We start from the raw sequence: 16,300 nt of genomic DNA, 5'->3' as shown, positions 1-16,300 counted from the left end.
TAAGCTTGCCCAGTCAGGCCCCCAGGAAAGCCCAAGGATGCTACAGAGATTCCCTCGGGGCTTTGAACAGAATGTCCTTGGGAAGAAAGGAAGATGTGTCTGCTCCGACCCTCTCCTCCTCTCGGGTTTCCATCTTGACTTCTAGGTCAGGATCGGCTTTGTCACTGAGCAGCAAGATGACCTCGGCAAGCCCCTCCTGTCCTCTGGACCTGCGTTTCCTCACCTGCACAGTAAGGGCAGGGGAGGAGGGGATTCAGGATGGCAAGCCCATGGCCACCTTACTGGTGTGCCGCCTCGACAGGTAACCACGCACATTCCCAGGGAGCCTGGCCTCAGCCCTGGAATGCTCGTAACAGACTCAGCAGCCACTTCCATCTTACTGCCACAGATCTCTGAGATGCCACCCTCATGTTATGGGACTCTCAGAATCTTTCTGAGGCCAACTCATGTAATTCCAAGAATTGTAGAAAATGCATCCATCAGCAAGTCTCAAAATGTTGGCTCTTTCCTCTTTTACAAGGTTTTCTTTGTATGGCTTGGGTTTCAAAAGAAATATGGACTGTTGAGATGTATGAGGTCAATTTTACAAGAGGTATGTGCTGGCAAAAAGCTACTTAAAGAACAACTAAGTGAAACATCCTCATTAAAACTCTTCCACATGGACCATAAAGTCCTCTGCTAATTCTCTGTGAGACCTGAGGAAAGTTACCAATGCCTCAGGAAAACAGAAGTCATGGAGTTCACTTATTAAGATGCCTCGTGCAAGAGGGCAAATAAATTTGGCTCAGGAAATACTTAGTGAGCACCTCTTCTCCATGATGGGCCCCACTCCAGGAGCCAAGATAAGAAAAGCACCTCCACTGTGGTCCTATCTTTGAAATGTTTAGTCCAGTGCAGAAGGTAAGGGTTTCAGATGTGATACACAGAGGACATTGCAGGAGAGGGAATTGACAAAGAGCAGTTCTGCACCTTGATAAGCAGTTCTGTCCTCTGATAAGGCCAAAGGGTTAGACCCTTTCTCCCCTGCTGAAACAAGCTCCAATACTTTGGTCACCTGATGCAAACAGCCGACTCATTAGAAAAGACACTGATGCTGGAAAAGACTGAAGGCAGAAGGAGAAGGGGACGACAGAGGATGAGATGGCTGGATGGCATCACCAACTCAACGGACATGAGTTTGAGCAAGCTCTGGGAGATGGTGAAAGACAGGGAAGCCTGGCGTGCTGCAGTCCATGGGGTCGCAAGGAGTCAGACACAACTGAGTGACTAAACAACAACAACAACCCCTGCAAGGACTTGCTTTGCTCCACAGAAGCAGTGTCTTGTCTAGGCCACCCTGGGCTCTAGCTGCCACCAGAGTGCTACCCCTCCATCGCAGGCGAGTCCCAGGTGGGACTTCGCTGAGTTCTGCCACTGCATCCTTCCTGTTTACCAGCAGGGAACTGTCCAACCCTGGAGGTACCCCAGCCTCTATCCCCGTTCTCCGCTCCCCAATGGTCATGCTGAAAAGCCAGTTCATCAGTTCTTCCCTCCAGGTCCATGTCATTCCTCACATGCCCTCAAGAGCACCGCTTGATCCTCAGAACACCATCCGAGTGGTCTAATAAATTCCTTTGTGGTGAAAGTTAGCCAGAGTCCATGTGTTTTCAATTTTAAAAGTCTTGCTCATCCCCAGCCTCCACACTCATGCTTCCTCTCTCAGTCTGGCTCATCCTGTGTACCCCACACCATCCTTCACCAGGCTGCAAGACCTTCTGGGACCATGACCTGCTCCCTCCGCACAGCAGCCACACCCTCCAGGCTGGTGTGAGCAGCCGAAATTCTCCCAGAGCAACAGCATGTGTGCCCCGTTGTCCCCCAGGCAGACCTCCAAGGACTCCTCTGTTTACTCTCTGGAGTCCCTGTGAGCCTCGTGAGAGCAAGGGCTCATTTTCCCATTCACTGCCACATCCCCAGCTGGTGAGCTCCCACGGGGCATACACTCAGGCCACTGTGGATGTTCTGAAGAACAGCGACCGACGTCACTACTGACTACAGAGGAGAGATTCAGGAAGGCTCTGATGAGGTAGTGACCCTAACTTAGCGAGCTAAAAGGAGAAGATTTAACCAGAAGCAAAACTCTCTGAATAAACCAATCTGCTGCCCTCAAATTGGACCCTGGCCACCAAAGGTAGACCGTCAGGATGTTTTTGAGAGTTAGAACTGTAAGGGAACCAGATAAGCAGGAAACAGCACGTCGATTTTACAATTCTTCTTCCCTTTTTATCCCTTCTGCTTTATTTACTGGGCCAGACAGGAAAAAAAAAAAAAAGGCTTTTGCTCCCATCAATATTCAGAGCAGTAACATCTCTACGTCAACACAGCACTATACTTTAGAGCAGACAAACAAGACAGGGAACAGAGAGTACACGACACCTACCAAAGCCAGCCTGTTTTCCCTCTGTAGCTTTTACTTATAAGTAATTTTGCCACAATAATACAAGGGCTATTTGTGAAACTGAATTGTTTAGGGCTCTTTTATCCCTCTCTCATCCTCCCCTCTCTCCTTTTTGAAGATTTTTGGCCTTTCTTTCCAAAATCCTCCACACATTACTTGATGGAATTGATTATATGAAATGTAACCTTGCTTTAATGCAGTTCTTTACTACAGAGATTCTACCATGATGCCAGCTGAACAATCACAGCCTGAAGAGCACGGCAGACCAGTCTGCCTAGAAGCCAGATCATCCTGGCCCCCAATCCTGCTGTTAGAAAGGACTCTCAGGAAACAAATACCCCTCTACGTTAAGCAAATGCAGTGTTAAAGAAAAATCTTGCAAAACAACAGTCCTCAGAAGGGGAGGTAATTACTTCACAAGAGGATTGCTCATTTGAGAAAAGAATGTTGGGTTAGTGATTTGAAAGGAAGCCACCAGAAAAGGCCAGGTTCTTTACAAGATAGGGTGAGAACATGCACCTGGATGAAGGACAGTGAGACGCTGCACAGAGGAGATACGCAGCCAGAGTCCAAGATGGGTGGGAGCACAAGGAGGCCACCACGGTAAGGATGAAGGAATGGAGCAACTGAAGAGAGGCAAGCGAGCCCTCCAGAAATGAACATGAAATGAGGCGGCCCCTGGGCAGGGGCTGTATCTTAAAAGCCCTACTCCAGGCCAAACAAGAAGAGTACATGATTCTCATACCCCAATTTCCCTGCATTTGCCAGGCACGCTCGCCCAGACACCAGCAGGGATCCACTTCACTAACAGGGCATCCTGGATGAGCAGGGCCAGCCAAACCATCTTTTAACAAAGCAGAAAGCACCAAGTCTTCACCAGAGACCACTCTGTTATGTGGATGAAAGTCCCCTATGAGACCCAAGTCACTAGAGAAATGAAAGCTGAACATCTAATTCTGAAACCTGATTTACCTTCTTTCAACAGTGAAGTTTCACCAAGCAGGAGAGGCTCTAAAGCAAGAGTCTCTAAACCAGTTAACCCCAAACAGAGCCTTGAGAAACAGAAACTCAACTAGCAGGGAACAGTTGATGCCAGGATCCTTACCTGTACTTGGTGGTCAGCTGTCCTATTTTCAAGGATCCCTTTACTAGCACTGTGACACAAACATTCATCCATCATGAATCTATCTATCCATTCATGCATCCCTGAGCACCTGTGTCTCCCTCAGAAAGCCTGGTCCCTACCCTCACAGAAGTCCCCACCTGCTGTCAAAAGATCAACAGAGGCTTCGTGAGCCAGGTAAGGCTTATCTCTTTGCTTTGCTCATCACCCGAAAGGCTCAAGTCTTTGCAGAGGTCTCCTGGCATACACCCTGGCAGTGAAAGACACAGAGTCTCCCCATTCACACACACATCCCTTCTGGGTCCTACCACCTGGGCTCCTTATAGGCAGAGATCATTTCTGTCTTTGTAACCCCAGCATCCAGCACCATACCAGTCTCTGATGGCTCAGATGGTAAAGAATCTTCCTGTAATGCAGGAAACCCAGGTTTGACCCCTGGGTTAGGAAGATCCCTGGAGAAGGAAATGGCAACCCACTTCAGTATTCTTGCCTGAAAAATTCCATGGACAGACAAGCCTGGTGGGTTACACTCCATGCAGTCCCAAAGAATTAGAAATGACTGAGCAACTAACATTTTCACTTTCCAACACCATACAGGGCACACATAAAGTACTCATGGGTCCCAATAGGAGGTAGAAAAGAAAAAAAAAAAAACAAGGAATTAAGCAACAAGGCCAGACTGAAAGAGGGCTATAAAAACATGAGAACTTAGGATTCTAGCATATGTACCAAAACCCAAACCAAGCAGGACAGGAATCTTTCTAAATTACCAAAAGCCCTTCTAGAACAAGCCTGGGCTCAACAGTCAGACTGTAGAGAACAGCTGATCCCAGCATCTCCCAGGTCCTTCCTTTCAATCCCAGCTGAAGCCCCTGTGAACACCCTTACCTTCCACCCTCCTGTCCCTTCCAGCTTGCTCACTCCTCTCCTGCAAGAGCATCCACTGCACGTCATGGGCTGACCTGCTCCCTTCCACTATGCTCCCAAGTTCATACGTTCCCTGCTCCACACCTCTGTCCATTCTGCTTCACCCACCTTGTGTGCTAGCCCTACCCCTACAGGTGCCAACTCCCATCTCTGGTGAGCACACAACCCTGACACGGGACTAACACAAGCCCAGCACGGAGTTGTGGAGAGAACGCAGGGCCTGGAGTTGAATCTGTATTCTGCTAGCCCCACTTAGCCTCGACTCACTCAGGTCCACATCCTGTTCTTCACTACAGGAGGCCTCCCTCCACCCTCACCCCAATTCCTGCCTTTACACCAGGCTAAGTTCTCCCTGTCCTTCAAAGTTCAGCTTAAATGACACTTTCTCAGCAAAACCTCCGCTGACCTCCCAGACAAAATTCAGACCCACTGGTATATGCTCTCAAAGCTCACCATATTTCTGCATAGCACTATTCACAATGGAAAATTTAAATTTAAAAAACACTACCTCTTTGATACTTGTCTATTCCAATAAATGATAATTTCTTATAAAATCAGGGACCATTTATATTTCATACATCACTGTATTTTCAAGTCTGCCACAAAAACAAATACTCGATATTTATAAATGAGAAAATAAATGGGCAAAATGAGAAGTTCTGACCAAACATTATTCAAAGGCCTTTCCTGCTAAGACATTCCGTAATTGTTTTAGTCGGCTCAGGCTGCCATAACAAAATACCATCGGCCGGCTGGCTTAAATAACAGAGGCTTATTTCTCAGTCTGGAGGCTGAGAAGTCCAACATCAAGGTGTCAGTTGATCTGGTGTCTGGTGAGAACACTTTTTCTGGCTTGTGGAAGGCTGGCTTCTCATGCTATCCTCATCTGGCCTTTCCTTGGTGGAAATGTACACGTAGAGAGAGAGTTCACGCTTCCCATTCTTCTCAGGGCACTAATCCCATCATGAGGGCCCCATCCTCAAGACCTAATCTAACCCTAATCACTCCCCAAAGGCCCCACCTCCAAACACCACCCTATTAGGGTTGAGTTTTGAACACATCAACATGTGGGGATACGGACATCCCACCCATAACAATACTACAGGCCCTGTCCCAGGAAAACACCCATGACTAAACACCCAGGAAGAACCTTACAGCTTCTGCTCTGCACCATGAACTCCCGGCCTGGTAGGAGAGGGGAGCACCCACAGAGGCAAAGCGGTCAAGGGTGATGAGAGAGCTCCAGGGCTGCAGGAGCACAGATGTGAGGGGAGAGGGAACCAAAGGCACCAAGGGACACATGGGCCTGGGGCGGCTCTGAGGCTTGGCTTCTGTGTCTCATCTGCAAAACAAGAAGTCTGAATGGATGATGCCTTCCAGCTGTGAAACTACAATTCTTTATGACATGAGGAGCAATGTTTAGACTCAGGCTTCAGAAGGAGGCCACTTCAGAAGTGAGGGCCCAGAGATGCTGGGGAGGATGACCAACCAGGAGCAGCAAGATCCAGGAGAAGTTGCTGACTTGTCAGGTGACCAGGTCACCTGAGGTCACCAAGAGACCCTCCCACCTACTGCCTCATATTCCAGGAGGTGCTCTCAGGAGTGTGTCACCTGAGACACATTTAGCCACTCAAACAGGGTTTCTTTGTGTGATTCAACCTCCTGTAAACTCTGCTGGGGACCACGGCAGGGGGGACTTCAGTGTGCCTTCCTTCTTCTTCACCTTTGGCCTAAAAGTACACATCGAAGAGCACACGTGACTGAGTCCATTTCTTGCGGCTCTCAGCTGAGTTATCTGCCCCCTGCCTCTCAGTTTCCTCATCTATAAAACCAGGACACTCATCCTGCCCACCCAGGTGACAGTGAAAACCAGATTACGTGAAGTCTGAAAGAGCCCTGTGAACGGTCAGACATTTGCCATCAGAGGCCACTGGCAACAGGACAGGGAGAGGCTACACTTCCAGGCTCTGGAATTAGAATCCCGAGAGGAGGATCAGGAGATGGGACAGAAACCTTACAGGACCGATGCTAGCCAAGTGACTACCCAGGCTGGGTAGGGCCACCGCACAGGATGCCATCCAGAAGGTACCTGAGATGGCAAATGGAGGTGGCCAGTGAGTGCCCTGGCTGACCGCTCCATGGAGACCAAACTCAAAGACATCTGGTCGGTGGGAAGGAGACAGATGACACTGACAGGGCCCTTTCTCTTGGGGCCTCCCCACTTACTGGCAGTACAGAGGCTGCAGGAGCTAAAGCAAGCAACTGGCAGGGGGTGGCTCCTTATAGTTCTTGTCACCTAGCAAAACTCACAGGGTAACAGCTCCCTGACTTTCCTCTGAGAATTGCTTCTTCCTTACTTTCAGTCCAGGGGCCACAGGGGTTGGCCTGTGAGCCAAGTTATTAGCCCAGGGATAGGCATGTGACCCAATGCCCACCAACCAGGTCCAATCAGAACTAATCCTGGGTTTCACTCAGCTACTAGGCCAGATGTTCTGTCACTGGCTCTACTGAGCTCTTTGAGGCTACAAGCCTAGAGTTGCCAGGGGGACATAAAGATGAAAAGCCAACACTAAGGGAAGTCGAGGCAAAAGATGAGAGGGAGTCAAACGGAAAGACAGAGGCAAGCGCCAGGCTCTGATGCCACCATAAGAGTCCCCAGATCAAGCTGAACCTGGAACCTGAAGCCAAACTTCTCCCCCAACTTTGGGCTTTTCGGTTACAAAAGCCAATAAACTGAGCCAGTTTAGGTTGGGGTTTTGGGTCAGTTGCTAACTAAAGTCCTAGATAAATGTCAGGGGCCTACAGAATCACTCTGCTTCTCTGAAAGTTAAAGAATCTAAGAGACTCTTCAACAGCTCCTCACTTCTCAAGAGATTCAACTCCTTGGATGACTCCCTTTATCCCATAGGCTTAGGAATGGTTCTCTAGGCATAGGACACAAGAGCCCTGCAAGCCACTGCCTCTAGGAATTCACTGAGGCTCAGTTTTCCTGACTTCATTCTTCCATCTCATTCATGTTGTCCTCAACCCTACCTGGTTTCTGGGACTCTACACACTCCTGTAAACTTGACGCCTCAGACTTGCCTTGCTTCCCATTCCACCCATCCTGGGACCCCTTGGTAGCAGGTAGGTACATTCTATGGTTTGCAGCCATACACTTTCTCACCCAGCTTCACCATGAAGGCACTGCCCAGATATGCCCCATCTTGGCTGGCAGTTCAGGAACCCTATTTCAGTTTAACTCAACCATATTCACTGGGTATCTATTCCATACCAGATGTGGTCCTAAGCATTGGAGATCAGCGGTAACTAAGACACTGTCCATGTCCTGGAGGAAAACAGTAGATGTATATGAAAACGTTTATAGACACAGCAAGACAATGATCACAGCTAGAGTAGAGGACTGGGAATATCCTGTAGGGAGATATGGATTGGAACAACTAATTGGGTCTGGAGCATTTGGGAAAGCTTCTTGAAAAGCAGAGGACTGTATCACCTCTCAATTCCTCCATCTGGCGTCCCCAAGGACCTCTACACAATCTGTCTACGCTATACATACCAACAACCACCTGATGTGTTACCCCACCAGACAAAGGGCCTCCATCCCACCCAACTCCGCTTACTCCTCCACGGCTCCCTCTGCTCCAGTGCGTCAGCTCCCAGAACACCCTGCATGTAAGTCATACTCACTGGAACTTCTGGTCTCTGCTGTTCTTCTCCATCACTGAAAGCACTTCTTTCTACTGATCTAAATCCTACTCCACCCTTTCAGGAAAGACTGAGGAGTTTCATTTCCTCTGAGTGCTCTTCTGCTCCGTCTTTCGTAAGCATGGTGCACTGACCGGGGAAGACAAATGACCCTCGGGTACATACTGCCTCTGCTCCCCAGGCACCCCTGCAGCAGACACCCCTCACCAGTCTCCAGTCCCCCCACTGCCCCCTAACCCAGCTGCACACGCTGCCCAATCAGGCATCATCCCTGGAATGGAGTGGGCATGTGAGTCAAAACTCTTTGCCATCTCAGAGTTTAAAGTTGCACCATTTGCATTTAATCATGAAAGTAAATTGTAACAACAAATGCTTGAGTACTAACTACCTGTGAGGCCATGAAGGGGGCAGAGAGGGGCAACGTGCTGCCCTGCTTTCCAGACCTCCTGGTCTAAGTTGGGAAGGTGAACCTATGAGGCACTGATTTGTATTCTCTGAAGACTGTTAGTACCTTGAAGACAAGACCCACTGCATGTACCTCTGCAGACCCTCTCATCATATGGAACAGAGAAATGTGAGCTTAGCTTCAAAAAATACCATGACGGCATCACCCACCGGAAAAGAAAAAAAGAATAGCCCAATGCTGCATTTCTGAGCCCCTGGGCTGAGACCTTGTCTCACCGTCAGGGAGCCCCACCAGCAGTTCTGACACCCAGACTCAGATCTATTCGCCTCTTCTAGGTGGAATTACAGAGCTCGGCTTTCTTCCTTAACTGTGTCAGGCCTTTACATCCTTTTCTGACAGCTCAGGTCAATGTAAATGGCAGTGAGATTATGTGCCCTACATGGGGCTGATCAAAGTAGCTCACTGCCTCCCTGGGATCTAATGGGCCCAGGTCATGCGAAAACTGCCAAACTCCATCATTCTAGAAATGAAGTCTTTTCTTAGCATTGCTTCTTTTGCCTGACATGAGTCAAATGCTCCAACATGTCCATCTACTTGGCTGAAAAGAAATGAGCAAACATTTCAAAATGGCAGGAACTGAATAAGTTTAAAATCAAACATTTTCATTTTGACATGAAGACAGCCATTCCTTTTTCCCATTAACAGAACTAAAGAAAAACCTTCCACATCTGCCTATGGTTAAATTTTCTGACATCTGAATTCTGGGTATAAACTCATTTCATGCCCTTGATGCTCACTTGTATGCCTGTAAACACACTACGTGTACACCTGGACACAGCACTTGACAAGAGAGAAACATGTTCCAATCTCTTACCTCAGGGGACTCTCCAACCTGTGGAGTAAGAGAGTCAAAGAAGGGATTACCATTATAGTCATGTGCAAGGGTCACAGTGAACAGCAACTACAGAGAGCAGTAACCGTGCCCCTTGGTTTGCAGACACCTGACTGCACCCACCTGGTGGGGAAGCACACCTCCCCACTGGTCCCATGCCCATCAAAGCTAACCTGGGCTTTCATGGAGCTCCACCAGGACCTCAGCCTTGGGTCATTCAAGCAACTTGGACAGAGCAATCTGAGGAGGCACCCTATGGATGGAGCAGCCAACTGTAATAATGCTGGTACCTGCTGGGCACTGCTATCCCATTTAAGAATATTTGCAATCATGTGTCCAAATGTACTGTGACCTAGTCCAGTGGCAGCAAAGAGCCTGGGGACAGGTTCCAGATCCACCACTGTGTAGAGCCACCACTTGGCTGTGTAGACCCAAGCAAGTGGCTTTACCCCTCTTTTGTCACTGGTTCTTCATCATAAAATGAGAATATGAAGGCTAGGTTTGTCGCTGAGCATGAATGAGGCAACACACGTAAAACACAGGAGCCAGGTTTTATGTGGACTGTGCACGCCTGGACGCTAGCTCACGTGACTGCTGCCTCTGCCTTACACACTGCCCTGGCCTGGCTGCGCCCCAGGAACAGCACGGGACCTGGCGCGGAGCCCATGCTAACTACTCACCACGTAGGCACTAGGACAAGGGCCCAGCTCACTGCCCACCCTGTAGGTCTGCACACGCCCAGTGCAGGCATCTCCTCCTGGCGGGAGCTGGCCCAGGGTCAGCACTGCCTCCACTCTCAGGGAGACAGACACCCATCTACAACAGCTCCTACACCTCCTGGACCATCCAGCAAAGTCTGCCTACGGCACATCATAGAACGGAACACTCAGGAGGTGAAACACCTGCTCCCAGACTCTGTGTCACCCCCTTCTTCCCCTGCACAGCAAAGCAGCAGGTTCCTGCGGGTTGGCGGTGCAGGTGACGGGGGTGTGAGCAGGAGGAACAGGAGCCATTCAGTTCACCATGCGCTTCTCTCTACCATAAAAACCACTCCTTTTGGATGAACCCTCACTGGTGGTACACTTTTTTTCCAGGGACTGTATGAGACCATAGGAATATAGATCATTTCTTTCTGAATAAATTCATGAATCAAAGTTTAAAAATACATAAACTGCAGAGTCTATAACTGAGATAAAACATGTGATACATTTACTCAGAAGATTAATAACTCCATGCCTATAATTTATCATTGTTTTAGTATTAGAAAGTAGAATTAATTTAATTTAAGAGACATTGGGTGGCTTAAAAACCAGGCAGCACCTAACTGTGGTCCTGAGGTAGAAATCAATACCCATGGCAGTGACTAAGCAGAACTCAGTGTCTGCAGACCCACTCGAGCTGGGAGCACCCTCACATGGATCTGGCCCTTCAGTCAGACCTCTCCCACACCTGTCACTTAACACTTCCCAGAAGCAGGGGGAGGGGAGGGGTCTCCCACCAACCCCCAAGCTCAGAACCCACACGGGCTTTCTAGGAGCGATTCCACTCCCATGAAAACCAGGGGCTCCAGAAGCAGTCACTAGAGGGGATTCTGCTTGGTCAGGTGGCTAGGTCTAGTCACTAATCACTACTGATCTTTCTAAGGGAAAATTTTCTGTAGGTCTGCCTCATTCCAAAAAAGAAACCTAGGCAGCAAGAATATAAAAATTTGAAGTAAGAAAGGGAATGCTAAATGACTATTTCAAAGAAGAAGGAGCTCTACACACAGGGCAAGGAAGGATGCCCATCATACATTAGTACAGGAATAACACAAATGACATGACACCCTTGGTGTCTGAAAAGATCTCTTAACAAGCCAGTCTGCAGCAGAGATACCGGAAAGAGAAAAGGCTTGCCTCTGAGAGCAAGATCATGGTGGACTGTCTGTCTCTACTTTTATATATGTCTGATCTGTGTTTCTCATTGAGCATCTTTGCAATCAGCTGAAAGTCAAAATATTTAGGACAAAAGCATAAGACAAGAAATAAAGATTAACAAGAAAGAGAAAATAAAATGAAACAGGAATAAGAGCATAATGAAGATGCATACGATGAAGACATTTTCATTAATGTCTCTGTGAGATTTCTAACAGCTACTATGGAAGGAAATCAGACCAGTGACACAAGTTACCTTATCTTTTTGAATGAAATTGCTTCTCAGAACATAAAAGTATTTCTCCAGAGGATTTTCATGGAGAGAAGAATCAGCTGAAAATATGAACTGAACACAGATTATGCACGACATAAGAGAAATGGCCGGAACTAGATTAATTTTTGCCTGCCTTCATGGAATTTATACTGTAATGGAGAAGACATTTTAAATGGAATACATCTGAAATTAATTTTGTGGTTTACATCCAGAAATTTTTGAAAAAAAAATGAAATAAAACAGAAGGGAAATTATCAGACTGCATAGCAAGTATCAGAACTTATTAGTATATTTTCATCAAACATGTCTCAGATAATATATACATAGATGTAAGATGTATATACTTCTGTTGGCAAAAGTTTTAAAAACTGAAAAACACAGCTCTGAAAGCCAGTAATCTGGATCTACCAGTGGACACCAGTGGGTAAAAATAACCACTCACTTCTGCTTGCTCATATACACTTTCTGCCACCAAACACACATACATCCACAAAACTCCTCAAGTTAAAAGGTACTGAAAAAAATCCCTAACTCGGTACAGAGCCAAACACCCACAAATCAAACCAAACAGTAAAACAGAATCAACCCAGAAAGCAATGGGAATGGACGTACATGTCCTAGGTCTGTTTCACGAGGAAGAACTGAATCTCCACGTAAGGAAACAGTGACTCAGGCCAAGGTTGGGCAGTGAGTTCCCTGCCTGTCCTAGACGACCAAGTGAGGCCATCCTGGGAGTCAGCCATCTCTAGCGCTACCTGGAGAAGAAGGAATGGAGATTGGGTGAGACAAAGACAGGAATTTTTATAGGAAGAAAGATGATGCAGGTTTGGAGACTTCCCTGGTGGTCCAGATGATAAGACTTCAAGCACCCAATGCAGGGGGCCCAGGTTCAATCCCTGGTCTGGGAATTAGATTCCACATGTCACAACTACGATGGGCTCAGCCAAATAAATAAATATTAAAAAAATTTTTTTTAAAAGATGCAGGCTTGCAGAGGAGCACAGAAGGGAGGATGGGATGGGGAAGGCTTTGAACCACAGATCCAGAAGACACCCCAGAGCCCCCAGAACACTGTGCTCTCGTAGATGTAGAAACTGAAACTCAGAGAAGGAAGGGCAGCAGCAGCACACGGAGTGCCTGGGGCAGGAAAAGCAGCCGTGGACGCCTGGGCACTGGGCACGGGAAGGAGGGAGGTCCTAGCAGACCTGATCTACCTCACAGCCTGCCCACTGGCCCTGATCCACCTCGAGTGCATGTGAGGGAGAGCTCGTAAAATGTGACCGGAATAGAGAGTGAATCGACAGCCCCAGTGGGCCCCAAGTGGGACCGCAGGTCAGAGAAGTAGGGTAGGGAGCATGCGGACATCTGAAGACCTGGGCCATGGTCCCCACCCAAGGCGGGCTCACAGGCCGACCAGAGTCAGGGGGCTGCCCGCTGTCAGGCACACACACCCCTTAGGTGGCAGCAGGGCATCAGAGCAGGGGCGTCTACAATTCACACGGGAGAGGGGACATCAGGGAGAAATGGGGCCTGTCTTCTCTAGCTACTTTATGAGAAAGTGGGTGGCTAGGGTAAAAGGCTCTCTGAGCTGGGCCGGCTCTGCAGAGCCTGAGTCTGTTCTTTTGAAGCATGGTTTAGTGTCTTCATTCATTGGATGAGATGAAGTCTTTCCTCAGTTTTCTTAAGGCTGCGGTGACCTACCAAAAGAACACTCTTTTAACAAAGCACAAAACTGAAGATAATGAAGAATGAACCCAAACCCTGGTTCTGCTGGACCAGATGTATGGTCCAAGAGAAAGACCTGAAATGGTCAAGCAGCCGCTACCTCATCCTCTCAGTGGTGTCACCACCACGACCCTGGGGGAGCTAAGGATTAATAACAATGGTGGAAATGCCTGGCGCATGTTCTGCACTCAGTAAGGGGCTGCTGTCACCGTGCAGCTGTGCTGTGAAGGAGCTGTGATGCTCACAGAAGGGCCTCCACAAGCATCTCCGCTATCAAGGGTGGGGTTGTGGGAATTTGAGAAGCCACCCTACTCCTCCCACTGTACACGCCACAGAGCTGAGGCCCCAGTGGCCACACCAAGAGTTACACCCCAACCCCAATGTTTTTACCCTATGAAAACAGTAGAAATATTACTAGAAAATAGTATAACAGGATCGGCAAACACAGGAAGGAGCCTAAATAAACATGTGCCTTGAAATCAAAATCACTACAAGTCCTGTTTGGCTACAACTACAAAACCTACATCCATTCTGTTAATTCAGGCATAGGCAGATGCCTTTTTAATGGTTTCATAATCACTCAGATCAATCATCATTTTAATAATGATTAGTGCTGGAAAAGGCAACAGGCTTAATCACAACTGCCTCAATTCAAAATTCATTAACACTCTGTGACCGACTGCAATCATTACACTTGAGCTCTCAATACTTCATAATGTATCTCCTAAAAGAACTGTCGAGCTGCTTAATTTCTATACTCTGTATTTTGAAGCCGCCTTTACATGACAATATAGTTCACTGTCCACAGTCACTTCCCAATGAATTAGTGTTTAGGCAAACTCCCATCATTAGGATGACGTTGAGACCTATGAGCACATAATCCCCTGAAAGCTTCAACAACTAAATAGATGCTATTTGCTAAAATATCTAGGTTCATTATTTATAAAACATCCTAGTGAGTTAGGATAAAATGGGACAAACAAATACACGTTTTTCTTTAATTACAGTAGTGTTGGTGAATCAGACCTGAAATGTCTGGAAATTACCACTTTCTAAAACTTGTGATTCTGCTCAAATGCCAAACTTAAAAAAAAAAATCCAAATCCAGAATAGTTCAACGGTGACATCCAGTCATGCATTTTTTTCACAGCCCAGACATATATAAGCACAGAAAAAGGCAAAGATATGAGAGAAGACCACCCCTCACTACAGTCAGTAAAAGGTGAACAGGTGGGTCCCCAAAATCAAGTGTCCAGTAACACCTCTGTAAGGCCTACACTCTACCAGTCTGCTACCAACTTTTAAACAACCAGACAACCCTCAAGCCAGGATAAGGAAAACTGGTAGAATGACCAGTGGTACACTGAATAGCATGGTGAATTTTAGAGTCAGACAGCCTGAATTCAAAGTTCCTGCTGGGTCCAGAGATACAACCCGGGACAAGCACTTCACCCTTTTGAGCCTTGGTTTCCTAACTGGTGATAGCCTTGTCAAGAAAATAAATGAACTCACGTGCAATACCCAGTGCAAAGCATGCACACAATAAATGGTTATTATTATACTGGGAATTAAGTAGAAGTTCAGGTCTTGACCTCTTTTCTAATACAGCAAGAATCCTCTAAACTGAGTTGCATTTAACCATCTGGTCAGATGAACTGACATTCTTTGCTTCTTCTGGCTAAAAGATAATGACTAAAGTCCATGCCATATGGAACCCATGTGGCTCCCAAGGTAATTTATAGAAATGGTATACATTTTTGTCCTCAACACTTGCGTTGTATGCCTACCAAGAATGGGTTATGACTCCCCATTATGCCCCAAGTTTAAAATCAGGTGGACTTGTCCTGTAACTATCTAATTTAACTGCATGGCAAAATAATTGCAGACGGCAACTGCAGCCATGAAAAAGATGCTTGCTCCTTGGAAGAAAAGCTATGACTAATCTAGACAGCATATTAAAAAGCAGAGGCATTACTTTGCCAACAAAGGTGTGTCTACTCAAAGCTATGGTTTTTCCAGTAGTCATGTATGGATGTAAGAGTTGGACCAAAAAGCTGAGTGCCAAAGAATTGATGGTTTTGAACTGTGGTGTTGGAGAAGACTCTTGAGAGTCCCTTGGACTACAAGGAGATCAAACCAGTCCATCCTAAAGGAAATCAGTCCTGAATATTCATTAGAAGGACTGATGCTGAAGCTGAAACTCCAATACTCTGGCTACCTGATACAAAGAATTGACTCCTTGGAAAAGACCCTGATGGTGGGAAAGATTGAAGGCAGGAGGAGAAGGGGACGACAGAGGGTGAGTTGGTTGGATGGCATCACCAACTCAAAGGACATGAGTCTGAGGAAGCGCTGGGAGTTGGTGATGGACAGAGAAGTCCGGAATGCTACAGTCTGCTTCTGCTGCTGCAGTCTATGGGGTTGTAAAGAGTCGGACATGACTGAGTGACTGAACTAAAATGAAATGATGAAAGATAAGTGCAAAAAGAATCATCGCTTCTACAGAAACTCAGCTGAATCACCTGGAAGTACCACATAAAGAATGTTGCTCAATGATTTGTTGAGTTGCATACGGGTATCGAGATGATAGCAAGAGACAAGGGAAAACCATACACTTTTAGAATTGCTCCCTGTTTTCTTCTCATGTATCCTTACGTTCTTACTCTATTTTTTTTTCCTTTTTTTCCTAGAAATCTCACCGTTTACTCCCCCTACATATTTCTACCTTCAAATTTGCCTTTTGCAGTGCTGTGGAGTTTTCCTCTTTGTTTTTCTTGTCTAAAAAAAAAAATTCATTTAAAAATTTTTCTTTTTTCACCCTTTTTTTGGATGAGTTTTTTAATTTTGTTTTTTATATATTCAACTGCTTTTCATATAGTTCTTTACAAGCTATAC

At 46.8% G+C, this 16,300-nt stretch overlaps 1 protein-coding gene across 1 annotated transcript in view; it reads right to left on the bottom strand.

Moving 5' to 3' along the window:
• Positions 1-16,300, bottom strand: part of CACNA1D (calcium voltage-gated channel subunit alpha1 D) — a 352,772-nt gene that overhangs the window by 164,772 nt on the left and 171,700 nt on the right. The gene's annotated exons all lie outside the window — the stretch shown is intronic.

The sequence above is a fragment of the Budorcas taxicolor genome, chromosome 1, assembly GCF_023091745.1.
Source record: "Budorcas taxicolor isolate Tak-1 chromosome 1, Takin1.1, whole genome shotgun sequence".
Taxonomy (NCBI): Eukaryota; Metazoa; Chordata; class Mammalia; order Artiodactyla; family Bovidae; genus Budorcas; species Budorcas taxicolor.
The sequence above is the reverse complement of the archived record's forward strand: the minus strand, read 5'-3'. Positions and strand labels throughout refer to the sequence as shown.